The 23,782-nt window shown below is 53.9% G+C and overlaps 1 protein-coding gene across 2 annotated transcripts in view; it reads left to right on the top strand.

Moving 5' to 3' along the window:
• TBC1D22A (TBC1 domain family member 22A) overlaps positions 1-23,782 on the top strand; it is a 273,872-nt gene that overhangs the window by 190,819 nt on the left and 59,271 nt on the right. The gene's annotated exons all lie outside the window — the stretch shown is intronic.

The raw sequence follows: 23,782 nt of genomic DNA, 5'->3' as shown, positions 1-23,782 counted from the left end.
GAGCCTTGCCTGCGATGGCCATCGAGATGGTGGTGGCAGGCAGGGGCCTTTGAGCTGGAAGGGTCTCCGGCCCCCCTCCCTCCATCGAAGGACGCCTTGTGTTCTTCCCGTGGGTCAGGGAACTCTGGCTGCTGACCTGCAGGGCCTCCACGCCTGCTAGTTTTCATGAGTCACCTAGAACCATGACCCAAAGCTTTGTTCCTGATGCTGGCCCACGTGCCCACGGTGTGTGTGTCGTGGCTTTGAAGCCCTGTGTTTGACTTTGCTTTTCCTTTTTGTAGCTTATCTATTCTAGTGATGCCCAATACAGAAATTAGGACGAGTCAGTGCATTACGTCCAAATCCCGCACTTTGGTTTTGCTTTCTAGGTACTTTGGCGGCGACAGAATTTCTGGCCACTAACATTCGTTGGGACATAAAGTCTTTCCTTGGGCCGTTGGGTAAAGTGGCCAACCGCCTGTACCGTTGACTAGGTCTCGGAAGCATCTCAGGAAGCGAAACGTAATCTCCCGTAAATTGGGAACACTCGCTGTTTGTGATGAGTTAGGCTGTTCAAGACCCTGGCCTGGTCGTTCTGTCCCCGTTATGGATAAATTAGATACTAAGTCAGTCGCATTTTGGGGAGCTGGAAAACAGATCTGTGCGTCCACGGCCCTTCACCAGTTCGCTAAAACACCTAATACGTATTAAAATATAAGTACAAGTGTGACACCTTTATTGAATTAATTTTCCTGAAATTAAATTTTGTCATGAATTCACTCATTTGGACCATGGACTCATTCTTAAACTGATGTCCCCTGGTCATAAACCTTTTCATATCTTAAAAATTGGGGGTATTTTTATTTTACAGGCCCAAGTAACCATGAAATTGCATTGCATCTTTTGGCAATGAAAATACCGAGCAATCATAGGATGGTGATTGGTGATTACTCTTCCCTAAACGGGTGTTTATTAGCTGGGCCATTACAGGTTTCAGTAAGTCTTTAACCCCTTACAAGGCAGCTGAAAATTCTCTGGGACGTGTCAACAAAAGGTTGTATCAGTAGATAAGCACCTACCCCGTTCCAGACCCCAAACTAGACAATGGCACGAGTGTGAATAAAAGGCATTAAAAGAGCACAATCAGAAATTGCTCACCCGGCAGGGAGATGGCCCCTGCTCCCTGGGCGCGTGGCCTGACCTGCACCCGAAGTGGTCTGGCCATGGGCTGCCCTGGGTGGAGCGGGCCGTCCAGCTCCCAGCGTCTTGGCCATGGGAGCGGGTGACCAGGCCTCCATAGGCCCCAGACACCGGCTTTCCTTTCCCTCTCCAGCCCGGGACTGTGCAGGGACACACCGTGCCCTCTTCAGCCGGATCCAGGGCCTGCGTTTTGATGACCTCACATGAGAGGGAAGCCCCTGGGCTTGTTTCCCTGCTGGCTGGTCGGCAGCTGTAGAGCTGGGGCCATCATCCGTATGTCCCTGGTGTCCTGGTCAGCCTGGGTGCTCTCATCTCATCTGTTTCCTTTTGGCCCTCACTTGTCCCGTAACCCTGACATGCCTGGTCTGTGTCCCTAAGCCGGCGAGTAGGCTTTGCTTTCAAGTGGGTGAGTGCAGGCTTGAGGGTGACAGGAAGAGCGAATGGTGTGTCCAGTCTGACAGCTGTTAGAACGGGTTGCGGCAGGGATAGTCAATTCCAGCTCGACTTCCTCTTTCTGGCTCCGAGAAAGCTGTCCCACTGCTGGCAGCCGTTTGGCCCTGGGGGGACCTTGCCGTCCCTGCTGGGTTCCTGCTGGGACCTTGCCATCCCTGTGGGTTCCTGGAGGCTCGCTGGTCCAGGAGACCTCTGGCCTCTCCTCCCCACATTGGAGGGGAGGACGGCAGAGGGCCTTGGCCTGTGGCTGAGCAGTTTCCTTTGGGAGCCGTTTGCTGACGATCAGAGTGCATCGTGTGTACGGTCCAGCAGCCCCTCAGCCTCCCCGAGTATGCGGGTGCCGTCCTCCTACAGACTCCGCCGTGCTTCTTCCAGGCGCGTCCCATGGCCTGGCCTGAAACGATACAACAGAGGTCACACGTGTGTCCTTGTCAGGAGTTGTTTGGAGGAAGCAGGTCTGAGCATCAGTGTCCTGCCCTGGAGAACGTGTGAGAATGATTCTGGGACTGTAGGTGTGTGCCCCTCCCCGATGGGGTGGCCTCCACGTTAGTGCCACCTCAGGGTTCAACGTCACTGCGGACAGAAGGGCTGGAGACTGATTGGCGTGTGTTCTCTTGTTCTTTATTTGAATTCAGAAATAAATCTATTACATTGAAGGTCAGGAATGTGGGGGTGAAATGAGCCCTATTAGCTGCCACCCGGGAGGTGGGCCAGGTGTCAGTCACCCCCGCCTGGAAGGCCGGGCGCGCAGGCAGGGCGCTGGGCGGCTCCGGTGGGGCATGGTGCCCGGGTCGGTGCCTTCCTGGCCTCTGCTCGCCGCGTCATTCCCCACCTCCGTGCAAACGTTTCTTCCACAAATCCATGTTCGGTGCCCAGTGTGCACCAGTCACTGTGCCGGGCCTTGGGGAGGCACAAGAAGCTGGACGGGCCCCTCACGTTCCAGTGGAGAGATGATGGACGTGTAAAGAAATGACTTGTGGCGAATGAAAGGCTCAGTGTTGGCAGTAGAGATGCTGTGAGGAAAACGGAGTCGGCACCAGGAGCTGCTTTTGAGTGGAGAAGAAGCAAAAGTGGCATTTTAGAATTAGTCATGCAGGATGGACAGGAGAGGGAACATTCTAGAGTCCAAGAGGGAGGTGAACTGCTTTTGCAAACCTCCTGGTGCTGAAGAAACTGAGGTGGTGACAGTGGCAGGGTGTGAACATGCAAACTCTCATGAAGGGATGGAGGATGCTGGAGTTACCATTTGTGATGCAGAGGTCAGAGGTAGGAGGTCGGAGGTCAGGAGATGGCCTCTTCCTGGAGGTTTGAGCTGGGACCTAGGAGAATGGAGGGAGGGAGCTTAAAGTCCAAGATCAAAGTGTCCACAAAGTTGGGTCCTGGTGAGGACTCTCTTTTTGGCTTGTAGACACCTGCCTTCTCACTGTGTCCTCATGTGGCCTGTCCTCTGTGCTCGCATGGAGAGATCCCAGGAGTCTCCCTGCTCTTACAGGGACCGCAGTGCTGTGGCATCAGGGCCCCACCTTAGGACCTGCTTACCCCACCCTTAGAGGCCCCTTCTCTAAATACGGTCCCTTTGGGGGTTAGGGCTTCAACCTATGAATTTGGGGGGAACGTGGTTCAGTCATAACAGGTGCCCTTTGGGGGGTGTCTGGAACAGCCTGGGCGGACCTGTGTCGTGTGACCTGTGACCAGGTGCCGTCTCCCTGTTGGACTCACTCTGTGGACCCGCAGGCCGAGAGGCTGCGACCCAGCCAGTCACCCGCCGTGTGCGAGCTTGTGGCAGGAAGTCAGCTTGGCCGTGCTTTGGAGGAGCTCTGACTCCAGGGGTTCTGCCTGGCTGGTGGCACCAGGGGTGCTGCAGTTGGTGCATGTAGTACCTCACCCGCCCTGCGCTGCCACGCCCCACGCCCTCTCCTCACGCAGAGCTGCTCCGGGCCAGGGAGCCCTGCAGTATTGTGGCCTCAGCAGCATCTGCCATCTTGGGATTCATGCACATTCTCTGGAAAAACGGCCACAGTGAGGCTTCTGTCTCATCTCCACACCACAGACCCCGGGTGGTGCCCTGGCTCAGGGCTCACGGGGTTCTGCTGTCCGAAGCCCAGAGCCTGCTCCCCAGCCTGTCCCTGCAGCCCCCAGAGTCCTGGGAGAGCGTAGACGTGAGTGACGGCCACGCTGGCACCCCATGTGCCTGGTTGCCCTTTAGCTCCAGAGGCCTGGGCACTGGTGCCTGCAGGGCCCACAGACCCCCACAGCCTGTTACCCACAGGTCCTGGGATAGTAGCCGCCTTTCTGTCTGCTCAGCCTGCTCCCGAGAGGATGGAAGTGGGTGTGGCTTGTGCCTGGACAAGGGTCCCTGGCCTCCCAGGTGCTTGCTGGGGTGGGCTCTGGTGCTGCAGGCATGGGGGGAGCCACGGGACTGTCTCCCAGTGTCTGGGTGCTGCTGCTTTGTTCCCCTCTGAATGGGACGTCCACGGGGGGACCTTGCTGGGAAGGAGACGGGCCTGAGGGGTTGCCATGCAGATTTCCTGAAAGGCAGGAGACCGAAGCGTTCAGTTTTATTAAATGACATGAGACTGTCAGCCAGCTCAAGACTGCTTAGCTACTTGGGGTCTGTTGTGGTTCCAGATGAGGTTTAAGTTTGTTTTTCTCGTTCTGTGAAAATGCCCCTGGAATTCTGATAGGACCGCAGAGAGCCTGAAGATGACTTCGGGTAGGTGGGATGTGTTCGCAGTATACATTCTTCGAATTTGCAAACGCGGAATGTCGTGTAATTTGTATCTTCTTCAGTTTCTTTTATCTGTGTGTTGTAGTTTTCAGTATACAGATTTTTCACCTCCTGGGTTAAATTTATTCCTAAGTATTTTATTCTTTTTGCTGCTATTGTAAATGGAATTGTTTTCTTAACTTTCTTTTTATGATGGTTCGTTGTTAGTGTGTAAAATGCAACTGATTTTTGAATATTGATTTTTTTTATCCTGCAACTCTGAATTTATCCAAAGTAAATGAAATTATTGTCTCATGGAGGTACCTGCACCCTCATGTTCACGGTGGCATTATTTACAAAAACCAAGATGTGGAAATAACCTAGTGTCCGTCAGTGGATGACAGGATAAATGAACAGGCCCACGTGGCCCGTGGCTGTGAATGGGTGTGGCACTCTGAGACGGGGCAGGGGGGCCTGTGTGCTAGTGGGGGGGCCTGCAGAGTTTATACATTGCCCACGGCCTGGTGATTTTCTTTCAAGGAAAGGAAGACTTTCCTTCCCCCCGTGAATATTGCAAGATGCCTTCATTTGGCTGAAGGCATTTATTAAATCCCTTCCTGGTGGGATCCAAAGGCCACTTGAATTCTGATTAAGACACTTCCACTGCCCATATCCCAAAGGGCATCTGTTGTTACCACAGCTATAGGGCGGGCTGTCAATCACAGGACAGGAAGTGTGGAGCCCGGTCCCCTCCGCTGTGGATCACGCACCATATGTCTGGGGTGCCACCTCCTCAGGCAGGGCCCCCGTACACGAGGCTCCAAGCGCACTGCTATTGGCAAGGCCTCTGGCCCCAGGCCCCTGGCACACGCCATGGGAGGGACGTGGCATGAGGGCCATCAGCCTGGAGGGCGTTTTATCCCAGTAAATTTCCAGTCAAACTGACCCAGGGGCCACAAGGAAAGGACTTGCTGGGACATTTCACGGAGGCCCCAGTGGACTCTCCTCCACGACCTTTCGGAGTTGTAGGAACTGAATCTCGTCCTAGTTCAGCGCTGCCCATGGGGCCGTGGGCAGGTCCCCTCTCTCGGGCTCGCCTGTGGGATTGCTGTGGGCGTCAGTGACGTGTGTTCAGCACAGGGGTTGGCAGCGTCTCCTGGGAAGGGCCCGGCAGTCAGTGTTTCAGGCCCGTGGGCCACAGGGGCCGTGTGCTGCCCTGCTGTTGTGGCCCAGGCGCACGCAGGGTGGCTATGTGCCAGTAAGACTTTCCCTACAGAGAGGGCCGCTGGGGCCATACCGGGCACTTCCTTGCTCTGGCACGGGAAGTACTGGGCACACAGTGGGCACTAGATAAGGTCGTGTTTCTTCTGTAGCCCTGGTATTTTGTAAACCGTGGAGCTGCACGCATCCTGGTATTATCGCCAGGCTCTCATCGTTACCCAGTTTTTATAGAAATTGCACCTGGGGGTCTCAACGATCAAGGGACTTGCGCAATGTGCTACTCCCTTCCACGCTGTGCTCATTCCTTACGCACCCACCTCCTGCAGGACACTGTGCCCAGGGCCCGGCATCAGACCGCGGTGAGGCTGGCCCAGGTCTGTCACTCCGGGCACTGCACGGCCGGAGCAGGTCCAGCCGCCAGGGGCTGCCACCATTTCTCCACATCTCCTCGGCTCTGGAACAAGGTCCTGCAGGTTGCGGTGGGTGTGGGGCTGTGGCCTGCTGAGCTGGCACCCTGCAGCCGCCGAGCCACGGGGAGACAGATCGTGAAGCAGGGACAGTGGGGCTCGGAGTCGCAGCATTCTGCTTTCCACACCGTGGAAGAGCTCCAGGCTTCTGTGGGCCTGGCCCTTCTGAGACACAGGCCCGCGTTCCACAGCACCTGGCCGTGCCACTGGGACGCGGGGAAGAGGTCAGGGCCAGGGGCTCCGGCCCTTCAAAGGCCAGCTACCCCTGCTGCACGGACCCCTGAGGGGCTGCCACAGACTGCTGCCCGCCCCGACACCCATCTCCTGCGCTGGCTCCCATGGCACCCAGTCCTTTCCCACGTGTGGGGTGAAATTCCCCCCCTTTTTTCATTTTCCTGCTGTGTGGCCAGTCTTCACCGCCCCTGGAGAAGCTGAGTTGGAGACGGCTGGGGGTGGGGCTGCCAGGCCCTTGAGCACATTCCAGCGCCTCGGGAAATGGATCCATTGGTCGCCTGTGGGGAGCCCCTGGGCCATTTAGTGGGCACGCACTAAGGGCCTGGCCCTATTCTCAGCACTGCACGTGGCCACGGAGGACACGGGCCCTGAGCTCAGACAGCCACATCCAGTGCGACAGAAGGGGGTGTGGGGAGCAGGAGGAGGGCCGCTGTGAACGGCCCAGGGGCAGGGGGGCAGTGACCGTGCAGGGTGTGCTGGAAAGGCCTGGGGGTTCTGCAGCGCTGCGCTGAGACACGGCCGTGGCCCGGTCAGAAGCAGGCTGTGGAGACGACACGGAAAGGCTGGGTTTGCAATAACCAGGCACCACTGACGTCGTAGCCTGATGCCAAGGATGTCTTCCGTCTGTGAAATCCGGTGGAAAAGAAAGTATCTACGTTTCCAGGCTTTATGTTCACCTTGGATTTTGAGGTGGAGTCAGAGGTACGTGCTGAAGAAGGAAAGGTGGGTTTGGGTGTGGTGGACGCTTCTGGAAGGGCCAGAACGACACCTGATGCCTGGGTCACGCCCTCCTGCGGCCACGCCTGAGCGTGCTCCGGAGATGCAGGTCACTTCCAACAAGTGGAACGTGGCGGAAGGGATGGGCTCTCACCCCTCCCACTGTGACTTCTGTCTTGCTGGCTCTGGCCCTGGCTCTCTCTGAGGGAAGCTGCTGCCACGTTGTGAGCCGCGCCGCGGGCCCTTCCATGTCTCTGGCATCCGCCAGTGAGGACCCAAGGTCGCCGTGAGCCACATGGGCGAGCTTGGGAACAGGTCCTCCCTTTGAGTCTTGTGATAACTGCAGCCCAGCTGACCCCTGGACTCCATACAGCCTGGAGAGACCCTGACCCACAGAAATGGCGAGATAAGGAATCTTACACCGCTAAGCTGTGTGTGATTGTTATACAACAGTAGATAATTGACACACTAGACTTTTGGTGTCAGTAGATGGTTTAGGTGGCACTTACTGAGTTGGGCAGGACTGGGCAGGAGAAAGCGGAGAGGGAGTGGAAAGGAGGCATTCATTCTATCAGGCGTCCTGTGTTTGAAATGCCTGTTGGACCCGGGGTGGCCAAGGGCAGCTGGGCCAGGACTGGAGCTCGCTCTGGGACAGTCGGGGCAGGTGGCCTGTGGTGGCTGTCAGCCGAAAGGACAAAAGTAAGAACAAGGAAACAACCGGAGAAGGTCCTAGTGAGGCCACCCCCACCTGCCCCACTGCTCTGGCAGGACTTTGTCTGGGAGCCAGCCCCTCCCATAGGTGAGAGAGGGCACACGTGGGCCGTTTTGTGGGTGAGCACTTCCTGAGGTCGGTCCTGGCCCAAGAACAGACGACATCTGAGGACACGGTGACCTTGGCCCTTTGCTGTTCCTCAGTCACAGAACAAATGTGGGTGTGGTCCCTCTGTGCTCCCGCAGACCAGCGAGGGGCCGAGGGGCTGGGAGTGGGAGGCCTGGCCTTGTCCCCAGGGCAGCCGGTTATTCCGTGTCTGACACAGTCTCGACCTGTGTCCCCGGTGACAGAGACCTCCTTAACAGACAGAGGCACAGGGCAGACCAGGCATTCATGATGGTGGCTGCTAGGCCAGAGGAGGGATGGGGGCCGGTGGGGTCACAGTGCACCCCGAAACACGTCCCTGTACCCCAGCCCTACCCACGGCTGTCCCCAGCCCATCCCCTGCAGCACCCACGCATGCACAGGCACGGTGCCTGGAGTAGCTGTGTCCCTGCCTGCCCTGAGCGGCGGGACGTTCGTAGTGCCTGGCAGTGCTGGCGACCGGCTGCAGTACCTGGCAGTGCCCGGTGGCACTCTGCCCCTTACTAACTGTGCTCTACATTCATAGACTCCTCTAAGGTCTGGCACCGCCCAGTAACTACCTTCCCTTTTATTTGCTCTGGAAGAAAGTGAGAAAGTACGAGTTCACCTCAAACTGCTTTCAGGAGCTTGGCCTGGGGCGTCACAAGTGTGCACAGTGGTTCCAAGGTTTCCAGGCCTATTTCCAGTGACCTTTTGCTAGTGCCCACGAGGGGAAGATGGGTCTGCCTGGGCCCCTGGCGTGATCATGCCAGTTTTCGGGGACCAGGCTTTGTCCTGCGCCAGCCAGGGGCCTTGTGTGCCTGTGTGAGGACTGAGACTTTCGAAGCTTAATGTCCCTACTCTGGCAGACTTTCTTGTACTTAATTGCTGAGCTCACAGAGGCCAGTAAAAGAAGCACAGGCCTTGAGCGAGGGCGCTGGGCCTGGATAAACCCTAGACCCCGAGCCCACTTCCTGCGGGCCTCCTCCACCTCCGCTTACTTTCTAAAATATTCTATTCATTCGCCATGAGAGACTTGCAGAATCTTTAGAGAAAAGAAAGCCCCTCCCTCGGACATCACTGCCCCAGCATAAATCACCGCCATCGAGCCAGTGGTGTCTCTTCTCGCCTTTGTCTTCAGTAACCCACGCACTTGAGGCAGCTGGTGAATTGCTCTGCGGGATTCTTTATGTCGATTGTGATGGGTGGTGTGTGACAGCGGTGTTTTGCGGTACCCTTGTCATCATGAGGCACGTTAATTGACATTATTTTTCTTAATTCCACTCAGACACAGGTGGTAACACCCGGATTCTGTCTTCATTCCCATGGGTACTGTTGAATTGCGACAGTTTCTCACGTGTGTGGAACTGGCCGCACGACATTTTACGACACCCTTGTACTTTGTGCAGGTTCTTGGTGGGACAGTTTTAAACGCTAGGGGCTGAGTTACGTGGAGCCTCTGTTGTCGCCTGCGTTGTCTGGAACCCCAGTGTGACCTGCAGGGCTCTGGGCGCTGAGCAGCCTCTGCAGACGCCCTGTGGCTTTTGCTTCTGGCGGTCACAGTCTGTCCAGAGTACGGAGGAGCCCCGAGAGACAGTTCCTAGGGCCAGGAGGGTCAGCACCCGGCAGAGGGCTCAGGGAGGGCTTCGGGGCAGGGGTGGGGGCTGGGGGGCAGCGAGTGGGTCTGCCGGGGCTTCCCATTGGAGCACTGATGGGACGGGGAGCAGCCACCCTCCGCCTCACTTCTCTCCGTCCCCGGCACACCCCTGGAGTCACAAGGCCGCCTGTGTGACCCTGGCATGGCGCCGTGGTCCAGGCCAGCCCCCAGATGTCCCCCCTATGCCGAGTGTCCCCAGCCGCATTATTTATACCCCAGAGGTCGGCCTCGTAGCATCTGCTGTGTCCTTTGGCAGCGCGGCCAAGAGCCTCTCACAGAGGCGGCGGGCGCGCTCATTGCTATTCCGCCGGCGCGGCCCCACTTCCGCGGCAGGACTGTGGAAGCCGGCATTCGTCTCCCCTCGCTCTGTGATCACAGAATAAAGGCTCTTTGCCACTGATTGAAGTCAAGTAGCGGGGCCAGCGGGCCGGCACCTGCCCAGGTTACAGATGATGCCCTGCTCTCTTCTCAGGTGGTTGGCTGGGCTGAGGGCTGCACAGGCGGCAGGGGTGTGGGGAGGGGCTGCCGCTTTCCTGGTCCCCTGAAGTCACACTCTGCCATCGCTACCTTTGCAAGAGGGCAAACAGGACACGCTGTGTGGTTGTGGGAGCCCTTGGGGTCGGCACTGCATCTCTTTGGAGACAGCTCTTCTCCTCAAAGCTCAGGCCTCGGAGTGGCCCTGGGTGGCAGTCCCCTAAGCTTTGCTGCCGCTGTGAAGCGTTTCCGACTCGGACATCTGGATCCTGCAGGTGTCAGCTGCTGCTGCTCCTGTGCTCTGTCTCCAGCCCCAGGAGGAGGTGGCCCTGCCCACTCATGCGCTGTGTGGGCTGTGGTGTGCAGGACACTCCTTGTCACACGGCAGGGCGTGGCGTCCCCAGGGCCTCCTCTCTGTGGCCTGCCGGGGGCTGTGGGTTTACTCTGATCTCCTTGAAGGAGAGTTCAAGATAAGGTTGGTGCTTTTCCTCAGAGTGGTTTTCAGATGTGAGTGTTCCTTTCGGTTGATCAACGTGCCCCGATGCACGGGACCCTCACTGCCAGGCATTGCCGGCCCTGAGGAGCCTGGGAAGCCTGTGTCCTGCCGGCCCCGGGAGCAGCCCGTGAGTGGCGTGGGGCAGGTAATCTGCATAGTGCTCAGGAGCCCCTTCCAGAGGCGCCTGTCTGCTCCGGCAGCTAACAAAGCAAGCAGCTCCACACAAAGAAATACCTAAATATGCATTAAGTCCAAATTATTAAAAAGTATTGCAAGTTTTTATTTCTTGCGTATTCAAAAATGGGAATACATATGCAAATGCAATTTGATCAGCCCGTTCTAACCTTTCAGCATTCAGCTGCTAAGTGGTTTGGTGGCAGGCTTCCTTCTGGGGCTGGGGGGGCCCCTGGGGGCACCGTCTCCCCATGTGACCTCAGGGCCAGGCTTTGTTCCACCACGGAGACGAGTTTCTGATTGTTCAGCTTGTGTGCCTGTGCCTTTCCCAGGCCGCTGTATGAATCCTCACTGTTCAGCTGTGTCAGGTGTTTGTCAGAGGTACGTGGTGCAGATGGGCCGGGGGCTTACCTTTTCCAGACCTGGGCTGAGGTCCCGACTCATCCGGCTGGCCCTGGGTGTCTGTGGCCCTGCCTGAGCCGCGGGTCCTCGAGGGGTGTAAGATGGGCGGTGGTGTCCCATGCAGTGTGACCCGCGAGCCTTGCGTGTCTTCCTTAGGAGGTGGTGTGGGCCAGCGGCCAGCTCGCAGCCCCCTTGCCTAGTGTGGGGCCTTGGTCTGTGGGTTCCCCTCTCTGGTCCTCAGATGCCACGACTCTAAGAGATCGCAGGGCTGGCAGTGTTCCCCGTCAGTGTTTCCCACGTTGGGGCCTGTCCCCTGACCTCCGGCGAGTCTGCTTTGAGAACCTTCCACGTGCTGTACCTGGAACTCGCTCTCGGCCAGGTAGGCACGTGGACTCGTGCAGCGTCCCTGCCTGCTGCCCACAAGAGGGTGGCCTGCACTAGGCTGACAAAGCCTCCGGAATGCTCCTGGAAAGCTTGGGGACATGTAGCATGGGCCCAGCCAGGTCCCTGGAGCCCTGAGAGTGAAAGTGAGACCTCATCTGACAGATGGAGAGAAACCAGCCTGCAGGGTTACTCGGCCTATGTGACGAGTCTTCTTGGGACCCTGGAAATAGAGGGGAGCACAGTGTCAGGGAAAAGCCTGGGTTCCCTTCTGGTCAAGCCTGAGGAGGCAAAGGACGGGACCGGCTCTTACTTGTGGTGCTTGTTTCCTAGAGCCCAGGGACCAAGTGCCACAAACGGAGGTCGGGGGGTAGGGCTTGAACCTGCCGACCTTTCTTCTCTCACAGTCCTGGAGGCCAGAGGTCTGTAATCAAGGTGTCAGCAGGGCTGGTTCCTGCTGGAGGCCGAGGGAAGATCTGTCCCTGCCTCTCCGAGCTTCCGGTATCACCATAGTCCCTGGTGATCTTTGACTCATAGACAGCACGCCAGTGCCTGCCTCTGTTGTCACCTAGCATTCCGCCTTTACATCTGTAGAGACCCTGCTTCCCACTAAGGTCACGTTCACAGGCCCCCTGGGGTTAGAATTGAAGATACCATGGGCGGGACCAGGATAGCCACTGGCACCTGGGGTCTCGTTAGCGTCAGCCTGGTTGGCATGCAGAACAGGCCAGCGCTGCTGCTGGGTCCCCGGGCAGCTGTGCGGCACGGCATGGTCCTGCTGCTCTGTGCGGGCAGCTGAGCCCGCGGAGGCCACGTGTGCTTCAGGAAACATGGGGTCGGGGCCACTGATGTCCCTGCTGAATGTCTGCACAGATTGAGCTGTTTGGCTCAATATGCTTAATGTCAGGGAGGATTAAATGGTTCTGTGTGATCCATTTCACCTGGTGGCATTTTATTTTAAGTATAGAAATGGTAGTTTGCTTTCAGGAAAAACATTTCCTTTTCTTACTGCTGTGAATGCACTGTCATTTGTAAACCACTGTGGCTTGGGGGGCAGCCTGGGCCTGGGTGGGGCAGAGCTGGGCCCCCGTGCTACTGTCACTGTCCCCAAAACGTGGAATCCTGGGAGCATCTGGGTATTCACACACTCTGAGAAGTAGTTACTACGAGGGCCTTTTGTCTTTCGATATACTCAGGGTCTCTGGTGCGTTAAGGTGTCAAAAATGAGCTGCTTTTAATTAAATTTCACAAAGAATAAATGTTAACTCTAGAAGTGTCTTTAATTTCTTCTCTGCAGCTGACAGTGTCTTTTGAGAAATGTACTGTACACTCTAATCTCCGTCATTATGAAGAAGCGATTTCTGGAGGATGTATCCATGTTTTCTTAAATGAGAGGAATCGCGATGATAAAGTGGGATTATTTTTGAGTCTGTTTTTGGCTCCTCACTAGCATTGGTGAAAAGTTAAAGTGTTCCAGCTCCATTTTCTAAGTTGTGTCTGCACCGATGTGGTTTCTGCCCAGGTGATGGCCTTCTCTACAGAGCAGGTGACCTCAGACCTGCACAGGGGCTTCGGTCCCCAGCTGGGCTCACCTGGACCTGCAAGGGGTGGGGAGTGTGGTGGGAGGGGTGCGAAATGAATGCTGTGACGATTTCTTTTTACGGCTGTGGTTGTCCGGGAGACTTAGCAAAGACTTGGCGTTGGAACTCATTGAGTGGATGGCTGGGGAGACCCGAGGGATCATAGCCTCAGATTTTCTCTCGAGTTTTCTAGATTCGGGCTGAGAGAGAGGTTAAAGGTCTTTCAGTCTCGAGCTTTTCTGGATCTCTGACTCCAGCTGAGCAGACGGAAGGGGAAAATGCCCCCGCTGCTCTGCCCGGCGGCCTCTCCCTGCTGGGAACCCAGGCCGTCTGGTGCCCAGTCGTGCCCTTGTTCCTCATGCCAGGAGGCCGCTAGATTTGAGTGTTTCGTTTTGCCCTCAGCAAACGTCTCCACGTCCTGATGCAAGGAGACTCCTGGAGTCCTGCTCACTCTCTCAATCCCGCCCGCACGTCCTCGGCAAGCCCGCTGTCTGGTGTGCGGTGTGGGATGGTGGGTGCCCCGTTTTGGACCCGGAGTTGGAGGACCCTGGACGCATCCCGGGGACCATGCCCAGGGGACAGCTGGACGCAGGCCGCTGCCATGGGAGGCGTGGGACATGCAAAGGGGACTTTGAGTAAGCCTCAGAAATGTGCTGACAGGTAGGAAAGGTGATGGGCTCCATCAGGAAGGGCTGTCGCTGTGATATGCCTCCGCTTTGGGGACTAAATAAGCCCGGGCGTGCGTGTAAAGCACAGGCCCCTTCTCAAAGAATTGGTGGTTTTGTTGAGAAGAGAAAACACCCCAAATGCATGAAAACAACCGCCAGGCCCCCTCGCTGTCAGTGCAGGGAAGTGTGATGCCACTGAATCCCCGAGTGGACAGGCAGCAGAGGGGACCTGCGCTCCCTGGGTGTGGTTCCTTGGGGGGCCACGGGTGCTGGGACATGCAGGGTATGATACCTCAGGAGATCGTGCAGGGGCCAAGCGGGGACGTTGGGGATGCTGACCTGCTGCGCCCCAAAGCCCCAACGTGTGATGGCGCAGCTCAGCAGAAGGGAAACGCAGTAAGGTGGCCCCATCCTTCGGTCACGTTCCTTTGGTGAAGAACGCCCTGCCATGCCTGCTGCACAGGAAGGCTGGGAGGTGCTGGCCAGCCCTGCGCCTGGCGCTAGGCATTGCCGGGAAGGGAGGAGTACGTTGTGGCAGAGCGAGACACATCCCCGTCTCAGCACCTGCAAATTGGCACGCAGAATCTCAGAGGGCCGAGCTCGCCTGGGCAGCTGGCTTCTCTGCAGCTCACCCACCGGTGACTCTTGCATGGACAGGTGTCCCTTTGGGTGGGGAGGAAACCCCGGGGCCCTGGATAGCACTTGACCTCAGCATCCCTGCTGTGACCCCACCTGTTCCTTCATCTGCTTGTTTTTGCCCAGGTTTAATGCTTGTATTTGGATAGGAAATTGCAAAACCTTGTTCGGGTTTTCTGATTTGGGGCAGCGCTATTAATGAAAAGTGGTGATTCCTGCAGGTCGTCGTGGGCCTGGGTTGCCTGGCCGGGTACCGGGCCTTTTGAAGAACCCGTTCATTCAGTAACTTGGAAGAAATAGGTTAAGGCTCCACACGCCCAGCCGAGCTTTGCTCAGCATTTGTCCGAAGAGGGGCCCTCGTACGCTCTTGTGGGTCTGCCCTCACACATGGAGGCGCGACTGCCAGCCTCACCGCTCTGGTGCACTTGTCCACCTGTCCATCTTTCTGGCCACCCATTTACGTGTGATGCTTTGAGCACCTGTTTGCATGTTTGGACCAGACCTACTGCTCCAGGATGGACGTTGAAAGACAAGGAGAACTGTCTCCTGTTGAGTGGGTGACAGAGAGTAGGTGCCCCTTGAGTAGTCAGTAAGACATGTTGGGGAGGGACAGCCGGTTTGCGTGTGTGTGTGTGTGTGTGTGTGTGTGTGTGTGTGTGTGTCTACTGTCCAGGACACAGGCAGGCTCTGGTGTCCTGGCTTGTTCCTCAGGACACCTGCTGTGTGGCATCACCGTCTCCAGCTAGGCTGGTGTCGGGCTCGGCGGCCCCTCCGCGCGGCCCATCATTGGGGAGAGGACCTGCCACCCCAGTACCCTTCCTCCCCCTCTGTCAGCATCACTGGGGTAGAGCGGCCGTCCCTGCGCTGGACGCTGGGCAGTCAGGAGGCCAGCTCACCTGGGGACGTGTGTTTCTCCATCTGCCGCCTGCACACAGCTGCGCAGGACACCATATTGCGCCCCGCATCCTCCCCTCCATACCGAGTGTCCACCATCCAGGGGGTCTTTCCTGGCGGGTATTTAAATGCCTGTCAGGTCTGTCAAACCCTGGGGCCAGGAGCTCCAGTGTCTGCTCTATTCATGGGTCGTGTTCACAGTAAAATGTGATAATTGATGAGTATCTGTGGAAATGGATATGATTGTGTTTTCTTTAACGAGCTAACAATTTCATGCCGAAATCTCAGCAGTGCTATTGTTTAGAATAAAAGGAGACATGCAAATGAGGCCAGGGCTCAGACTGTGGCAGGAACAATGGTGCAGCCTCTTCATTGAACCCATTAATTAATTCTCCATCAGCCAGTTTCCCTGGGAATGAACTGGAAAAATAATTAAAATGATACATGAGGTAAGGAGTTTAGAAATTCAAAAGGTGAAGGGAAGAATTAGTTTAATACATAATTAGACATATTATTTGTGACTACATTTTTTTAAACGTAGTTCACTGAGGCAGTGGGGTCCTATTTTTAGTCTCCGATAGCTAATAAATACCATTTGGGGCTGTTTTTCAACTCATAAAGGCTCATAAATTTTCTTAATGATATTAAGTGGCTAATTATATTGTACATTGTTAAAATAACTCTTCTTGCAAAATCTAATAATACAACAAAAGTTGCAAAAGCAAGTTTTTAAAGGCTCTAATTTGACTAAATTACCAAGTGAAATTTTGGGAGTTTACACCTAATTGAAAGAGTTCCAGCATAGATTCTACAGGTGGACATTATTTTTGTTGCCAGTTTGATTCAGAAGATGACCCTCGGCACCAACCTACTGTTGATACAAGCCCCCGCCCCCCCACCCCCCCAGCGCTGCCTTCATGGCTCTCCCGGCAGGTGACTCCGACTGCTCCATTCCGCTCTCCTGACCCAGGGGCCCTTCGTGCCCGTCCCGCTCCATCGTCTCCGTGTGGCACGAACACGTTTGAATCCCATGGCCCAAACTGGTGAGCTTTGTCCCCCTGTGTGAGAGCCCCCCCTTCGGAGGAAGCAGAGTCTCCCCAACTGTCCCAGGGCTGGTCACCTGTGACTCCCATTATTTAGAATTATACACTGAAGATGGCCCAGCACTTCCATTTCGGGGAGTCTTGGAGTATAAATATTTCTAGAGGTTATTGGTTTTAAATTTGAACTTCATCCTTAGGGTTTGTTTTTGTTTTTAATGGGTACCCTAAAACTCATTTTAGAAATCAGTCCCCTGAACTGTTGGAGTAATGGATAAAAGCCGTGATAACAATAATAATGAAAACCCACTTAATGAAGAACCCACACAAGCCAGTTACTGTCACTCGTGTGGCCGTCACCAGTCCAGGAGGAGGCCCCGTCTCCACCTTGTGCTCTGCGGCTCTGTGAAGGCATGAAGGGACACTCCGTCAGGAAGCTGGGGACATGGGTCAGCCTTCAGCACCCTGGGCTTCCCACTGGGTCCTGGTGAGTCCACATGTTGCTTTTGTGTGGCCCGCGGTTGGTGTCCCTGTTGGTCCTTAGCTGCCTTTTGGTGGCAGCACAGCCCACCCACCCCCAACCTGAGGCGCTCTTGGTCTTCCCCAGGCCCGTCCTGCTGGGGTGTCGGCTGCACCCATTTCTAATCTTCGCTTTTATAGCCCGAATTGAAATGGGGACCCCTTAGCTCAGAGTCAGGGGACAAGGCTCCACCCCTGCCCTTTCCATTCTTTCCTCTGAACGGACCTCTGCCCGTCAGTCGTCCTGGAAACTCTTGCTCCTGCTCCAAAGCTGTGGTTTGTGGAAGTTCTGGGAAAGGAGAAGGAGTCGTCAGCACATCCCACTAAATAAACAGCGTCATTTCCTTGTGGGACTTTCTGAGCCTAGGGAGGTGTTATGACGCAGACACCATCGTTCTGTTCTGGGACGGGAGGGGCTTTGTCACCGTGCAACCTGCTGGCCACCCTCCCCTGAAACCACTGCCTTGGATTGCAAATGATGCGCTGGGCTGCGTGCTGGGACAGCCCTGTGTTCCCTGGGGCTTTAAGAGTATTATTGTCTAAAATGTACCTGTCAGCGTGGGTGCAGGGAGCTGGTTTTCACCATTAGCCCTTTGAGTGTGCGCAGAAATGTATTCACAGGGAGGGCCCAGCGAGTCATAGTGATGGTGGGGCGCCCGCGGAGGGCCCAGCGAGGCAGAGGGACGGTGGGGCGCCCGCGGAGGGCCCAGCGAGGCAGAGGGATGGTGGGGCGCCTGCCGAGCTTTGCTGGGAATTAGCAGGTTTGAAGAGAGGCTGCCCTCCTGGGGCAGGGGACAGAGGCTGCTCGGCCGCGCACAGGACCCTGACCGAGGCCCAGGCCTCTGCCTCCTTCACTGCTCGCTAGCATGAGGCAGGTGTGTGACTCTGAAAAGAAGCCCTTTGGGCTTTCATGGTAGCACTTGTGGCTTTCAGCAGTGTATCACCTTGTCCCACATTTGGCTGAAAGTGGCATACCAAGTCACATCAGCAGAGTGGCCTTTTCACCGTGTTTCAGATGGGCGGGCCCCCACTTCTCTGCGCCTGCAGCATGTTACTGGACGCCATGAGTGCTCTGGCTGCAAGCGCTGGGCCTGCAGGCCCTCCTGGGGAGGGGCTCCCTGACCCGCCTTTGGGCCTGGCCCTGGGCAGGTCCGGCAGGCTGGCATCTGCCAAGGGCTGCACTGGTAGATGACGGGTGCCTGGCAGCACAATCTGAATTATCTGGTGTCCTGTAGGGAGCACTCAGGAACACCTCCCAGACCTTGTTTGTGGGGCGACAGTGTGGCCCTGTCCTCCAACCATCGCGGCCATGCCTCTTGGCCATATGTGTCGTGGTCTGCCCAATAAGCTGGGGGCCTGTGGAGAGCTTTCCCCCAGTTCTACAACTGGGCGACCCGCCCCCCACTCCAGCTTGAAGGACAGATGGCTCCTAGCCAGGAAGAGAGCTTTCTGGCCCTGGGATCAGATTTGAATGTAAAATGAAAGTTGTGCATTTATTAAAGTCTTTCTTTTGGGACTGGAATAGGCAATAGATTTTCTATCCCTCTCAATTCTCTCTTAAAATTTAACGCTGCCATAAAAATGATGGATAACAAATTATTCCAGGAAAAATGATAACTGAAAGACTCTTCTAACTGTTGAAGCGGAAGCATAGACTGGGCAAAGAAATACATGTGACCCCGAAAACTCACAAGGAAATAGGGAACCGTGTACTCTGGAAAACCACAAGCTCATATGTCCTCCCAGGCTGTAGGAAACAGCAGTTCTGTTCAAGGTATTGAAGTACCCAGTCTGTGCCGTGGTGTGGGCACCTTCGTTAGCGCAGGAACGTGGCGCCTTCCTGGGATCCACTGCGCAGCCCTCCGTTCTGCGGTCGCTGCAGACCCCAGCCAGGAAGCGGAAAGCCTCCCCCAGCATCGATGTCGGGAGGGTCTGTGTGACATGGGCATCCCCTTCTTGCATCTTCCCACGGAGCTCCATCCACAGCGTTCTGAGCCGTGTGAGGCTGTCGTCAGAACCGCCCTTGGCTGGGCCTCGGACCACCCCAGCTGGACAGTGACCGTGGCAGGAAGGACACCTGACAGCCAGACCCCAGGCTGGCGAGAGGGAGGAACGATGTGTACAGATGAGACCTGGCACTCATCCCACAGCAGCCCTAGGCCAGGTGGTGCAGGGCCACGCGCCCCATATTCCTGGGGGGCCGTGGGGACTCATGCCATGGTGGGTCTGTAAAAAACATCAAATAAAAAGGAACGGATTCAGGTTTGACATCCTGACTGTTGTTTTCAGTCCAGAGCAGTAGAGGTGATGGTGCTGGTTCCCCGTTCCTGCAGTGATCCAGGCCAGGCTGCGGCTTCTGTGCAGCTGATGTGGCGGCTCGGTGAGATGGCCCTGACTGGCCCTGCTGGTCTCATTTGTTTTCCTGTGATGTGTCGCCTCATCTATTGTTTCCCCCCAAATAAAGACCTAGCTGGACCATCAGCTCTAATGCATCTTTTGGAGCAAAAATTATTATAAGACCTGGTCTTATTTTACTGTAATATAAAACCAGGTCTTATATAATATGATATAATATAATATAATATAATATGATATGATATAAGACCGGATCTTATACTAATTTTGGCTCCAAAAGACGCATTAGAGCTGATTGTCCAGCTAGGTCTTATTTTCGGGGAAACAGGGTATTAAGAGAACTTAGGAGAAGAGACTGGCCAGTGTCAGCAGTTTCCAGTTGGAAATGTCACCATGACAACTCAGGAGGTGCTGGAAGCAGGTACTTTGTTAATTCTGCGTCTTAACCCTTCCCAGGCAACTTGGAGACCTTTTCTCTGGAGAGAGATAGGCTCGTCTCTCATTGTTCCTAAGCTACGTCCCCTCGAGTGAGTCATCTCCTTTTTTGTATAGGTTTAGAAACACACATGCACACAATCTGTCTAATACCTGCTCTTTACGCATTTAATGGGATCTCCTCGCCGTGCTCTGTGAGAGCCGGCTTCTCGGAAGAGGCAGGGCCCTGTAAATGGTGCCTCCTCAGTGCTGCTTTCCTGTGGGACCCCCGGGGCACAGAAGCTGCACGCCACCAGGCAGCTGTCCCACTTCCTTTCTGCTACCACCCAGTCCATGCTGCACCTTGCAGCCTCTGTGAGCACCTACCCCGAAGACCTAGGCCAGTGGGTGGGAGCTCAGAGGCCAGGAGGACACAGTCCCTGCCGCCCTAGAGCTCATGGCCTCCTGGGGAAATCAGACTGAACAGAGCCTCCCGTCCAGAGCCCCAGTGCTAGCCCGTGGGACTCAGATCCCACGTCACTTCCTGTGGGTGGGGGGCGGCCTCCTGGCCAGCTGAGCTTTAAATATGCATAGTGCAAACCCCACAGAGTTAACACCCAGTAGTGCTGATGGGCTACCAGAAACCGGCTTGTATGGGCAGGAAAGCCTGTAGGAAAGCAGAGTTGTCACCAGGCCCGAGTGAAAATGGGTGGGGGGGCGGGGGGCAGCCTCGGGTTTGAACACACACGTGGGACACGAGAGAGACCTGTGCTCCTCAGAGGTGGGGCGTGCGGGACTAGGCTCTGAAGTGAAGCCAGGCCACTGAATTGCTGCTCCCTTGGGTGCAGCGTGAACAGAAGGAAAAACCCACTTGCTAGCCTGGGCGACGGCTGGCTGGGCTCTCAGCGGGGGCTGCGGAGGGGTGCTTTTCCCTCTTCCCTTTCCACCCAGAGCCACGTTTAGCATTCCAGTGGGTGAGAAAGGCGCAGTCTGGGAAGCTGCAAACTGAGCAGTTAACATAAAAGATGTTAAACGCTGTTGACGGCACTGCACCTGCACAACTGTAACTGCAGGTTTTAATTCTTCTGTCCCAGCAACTGATGAAAGGAACACACCAACACCCAATATAGAGGAGCTGTACGTTACACCATCATCACGCAGCTTGCTCGATCTCACTGACAGTCCAGCAATGAGAGATGCCCAACAGCTTTGTTTTCATGTGCACAGCCACCAGTACTCTAGGTGGTGTATTTCCTGGGCCATAAAACAAACCTGAAAATTGAAAAAGATGGAAATCATGCAGAGTGTATTTATCTAACCATAATAGAATGCAGTTCGAAATCAATAAGAATGATGTTTAGACAAGTTTTTGAAAATCTCCAAGTTTTTGAAAATTAAGCAGCACACCTCTCAAGAAACTTTGAGTCAAAGGGAAAGCAGGTACTACTTTGAACTGAATGAATAATAAAAAGTAACCTATCTGAATTTGTGGGATGCAGCTAAAGCAGTGCTTGGATAATCTTGTAAGTGTATATATCAGAAAAGAAGAAAGATTTCAAATCAATAACTTCAGAAGCTACAAAAAGAAGAGGAAATTATTCCCCAAGGAAGTCGAAGGAAGGAAATGGGAAAAAGTCAGTGAGACAGAAAATGATCATTGAAATAGAAAATGGGCAAACAAGGTAGATGAAATGGACAGATTTCTTGAAGGATACAAATGATCAAACTTTGCACAAGAAGAAATAAGAAGCTGGAAAAGCCCTGTATCCATCAAGTAAATGGCACTTGTAATTAAGAACCTTCCTACAAAGACACCTGGGAAGCCCAGATGACTGTACGGGTGAAATCTCACACGTCTAAGAAGAAGTAACACCAATCTTAAACAGGTTCTTTCAGAGCGTCAAGGACACATCTCAGCAGTTTTTATTAGTCAGCGTAACTGAAAAACCAGAGTGAGACAAGGACACTATAAGGAAAAGAAAAAAGATAAACCAATATCTCTCACTAATAAAGATGCAAAGCCCTTGAGAAAGCATTCACAAATTGAATGAAGTAATATATAAAAATGCCAGTACGTCATGACTAAGTGGCATTTATCCCAAGTGTGCAAGGTTGGTTTGACGTTCATTACAAAATCAATCACGTTAACAGAAAAAGAGAGAAAACTATACGATCGTGTTAAAAGATGCAGACAGAACTCAAAAGCCACTCATGAAAAGAACTCTCATTAAACTAGAAACAGGGAAGCGTCCTCAGTAATAGAGCCATCTACGGAATCCTACAGCTGACGTTGCACTGGATGGTGGAGCTATCAAACGCTGTCCGCCTAGGTTGAAGGCAAGAATGTTTCTCGTCAGTGCGGTACTTGCAGGCCTAGCCAGGGCAATTGGGAGTGAAAAGGAGATACAGTGTGTAATGACCGGGAAGGGAAAGCTAAATAAACCTCCCTCTTGGATTGCGTATGTAGAAAACCATAAAGAGTCTACCAAAATAATAATAAAGATGCTGGATACAAGGCCAATATGCACAAATCAGTTATATTTCTCGAGATTAGCAATGACCAATCAGAAGATTAAATTTAGAGGCCAATACCATTTTATAATACATGAAATTCATAGAAGTACTTATGGGTAAATTTAACTAAACATACCCGAGACTTTTCCACCAAAAAATTGCAAAACATTGCTGAGAGAAGTTGAAGAAATAAATATATGGTGAGATGTACCATATATTTTTCATTTATGAATCGAAAGACTTAATATTAAAATATTCTCCCCAAATTGATTTTGAGAGTCAGTGCATTTCCTATCAGATTCCTGCCAAACTCTTTGTAGAAACTAACAAGTTTATTCTAAAATTTATATGGAAATGCAAAGGACCTAGGAGAGCAAAATTTACACGGTGTTGTAAATGAAGAACTAAGTTGGAAAACTCAATCTCTTGGCTTTGAGAGGGACTGTAAAGCTACAGTAACCAAGACAGCATGGTGTTGGCATGAGGACAGATGATAGAATAATGGGGCCAGCAGAGTCCAGAGTAACTGAGACTCACTGGGAAGAAATACTTCTCATGCACATAGCTGGCAAAGGACTCATATTCAGGATACATAAACATTTCTGTAGCTCCGTATTACAAAGACCTATAGGAGGCCCAATTAAAAAGTGGACACATGACTCAGACAGACATTTCACAGTAGAAGATGTTGTGACTAAACCAGTAAACACTAGCAAGGTATTCAACATCATTAGTCATCAGGGGGATGCAGACTGCGCCACAGTCAGCTGCCACTGCACACCCCCCAGAATAGCTAACATTAAAAGATTTGACAACTCTGCATGTTGGGGAGTGTGAAGTCTTCCGCACGAGTGGTGGGAATGTTAAATGGTGCCACCACCACCGTGGAGAACTGGCAGCTTTTTATGAAGCTAAACGTGTGTGCTTTCTGGCCAGGAGCGCCGTTCCTAGGTATTTATACAAGAGAAATGTTCATTTATGTCCCCAAAACAAATAACAACAGCAGGAAGGGTACAAGGGTGACCGTGGCAGCCTTACTGCCATTAGCCCAAACTGGAAACATGTATCTGTCAGCAGGAGGATGGACGGACAAGTTCATATAGTGGGTTACTGATCAGAGACCACGTGGGTGAGTCTCAGGCACGTTGTGTCAACCACAAGAGCACATACTGCAGAGCTCACTTCTGTGAGGTTCTTGAATTAACTAGGAGTGACAGGAAGCACAGCTGGCGTTTCCTCTGCTTTTCTCTGGCCGTGCAGGGCTCCTGGGGAAGGATGAGCCTGTCTTGTTAGGGTGGTGATTCCGAGCTAATCAGTGTGCTTAGATGTCTGCATTTCACCTTATGGAAATTATACATCAAAAAGTTAATTTAAAAAATTTAAAAACACTGGCTAGAAATACTCAGAATCCCCAAAACCCAAAAAAGAAAAAGAAAAAACGGAGTCAAAACACGAACCCACAGTAAGTGGATCACTGAAGTCACATTTCTCAAATCTGTTGAACTTTAAATTTCCAGGCCTCCAATTTCTTTGGAACAGAAGGAAAGGCCCACCCCAGGCAGTGAGCCTCAGGGGTCAGCCCTCTGCATACAGTAGTCACCAAAAAGGGTTCTGTCCTCAGAGTCAGCTGGTTAGCCCCAAGGCCTCGGCTGAGCTGTGTGTCGTCTTTACCAGGAAGGTTTGCGGGCCTCCCGTTTAGGTGTGAAAAATAAAATATCACATTTAGGGAGGACGGAGGATGTAGAGCAGTAGGAACCGTGGTACC

This window comes from Rhinolophus ferrumequinum, chromosome 10, assembly GCF_004115265.2.
Source record: "Rhinolophus ferrumequinum isolate MPI-CBG mRhiFer1 chromosome 10, mRhiFer1_v1.p, whole genome shotgun sequence".
Taxonomy (NCBI): domain Eukaryota; kingdom Metazoa; phylum Chordata; class Mammalia; order Chiroptera; family Rhinolophidae; genus Rhinolophus; species Rhinolophus ferrumequinum.
The sequence above is the reverse complement of the archived record's forward strand: the minus strand, read 5'-3'. Positions and strand labels throughout refer to the sequence as shown.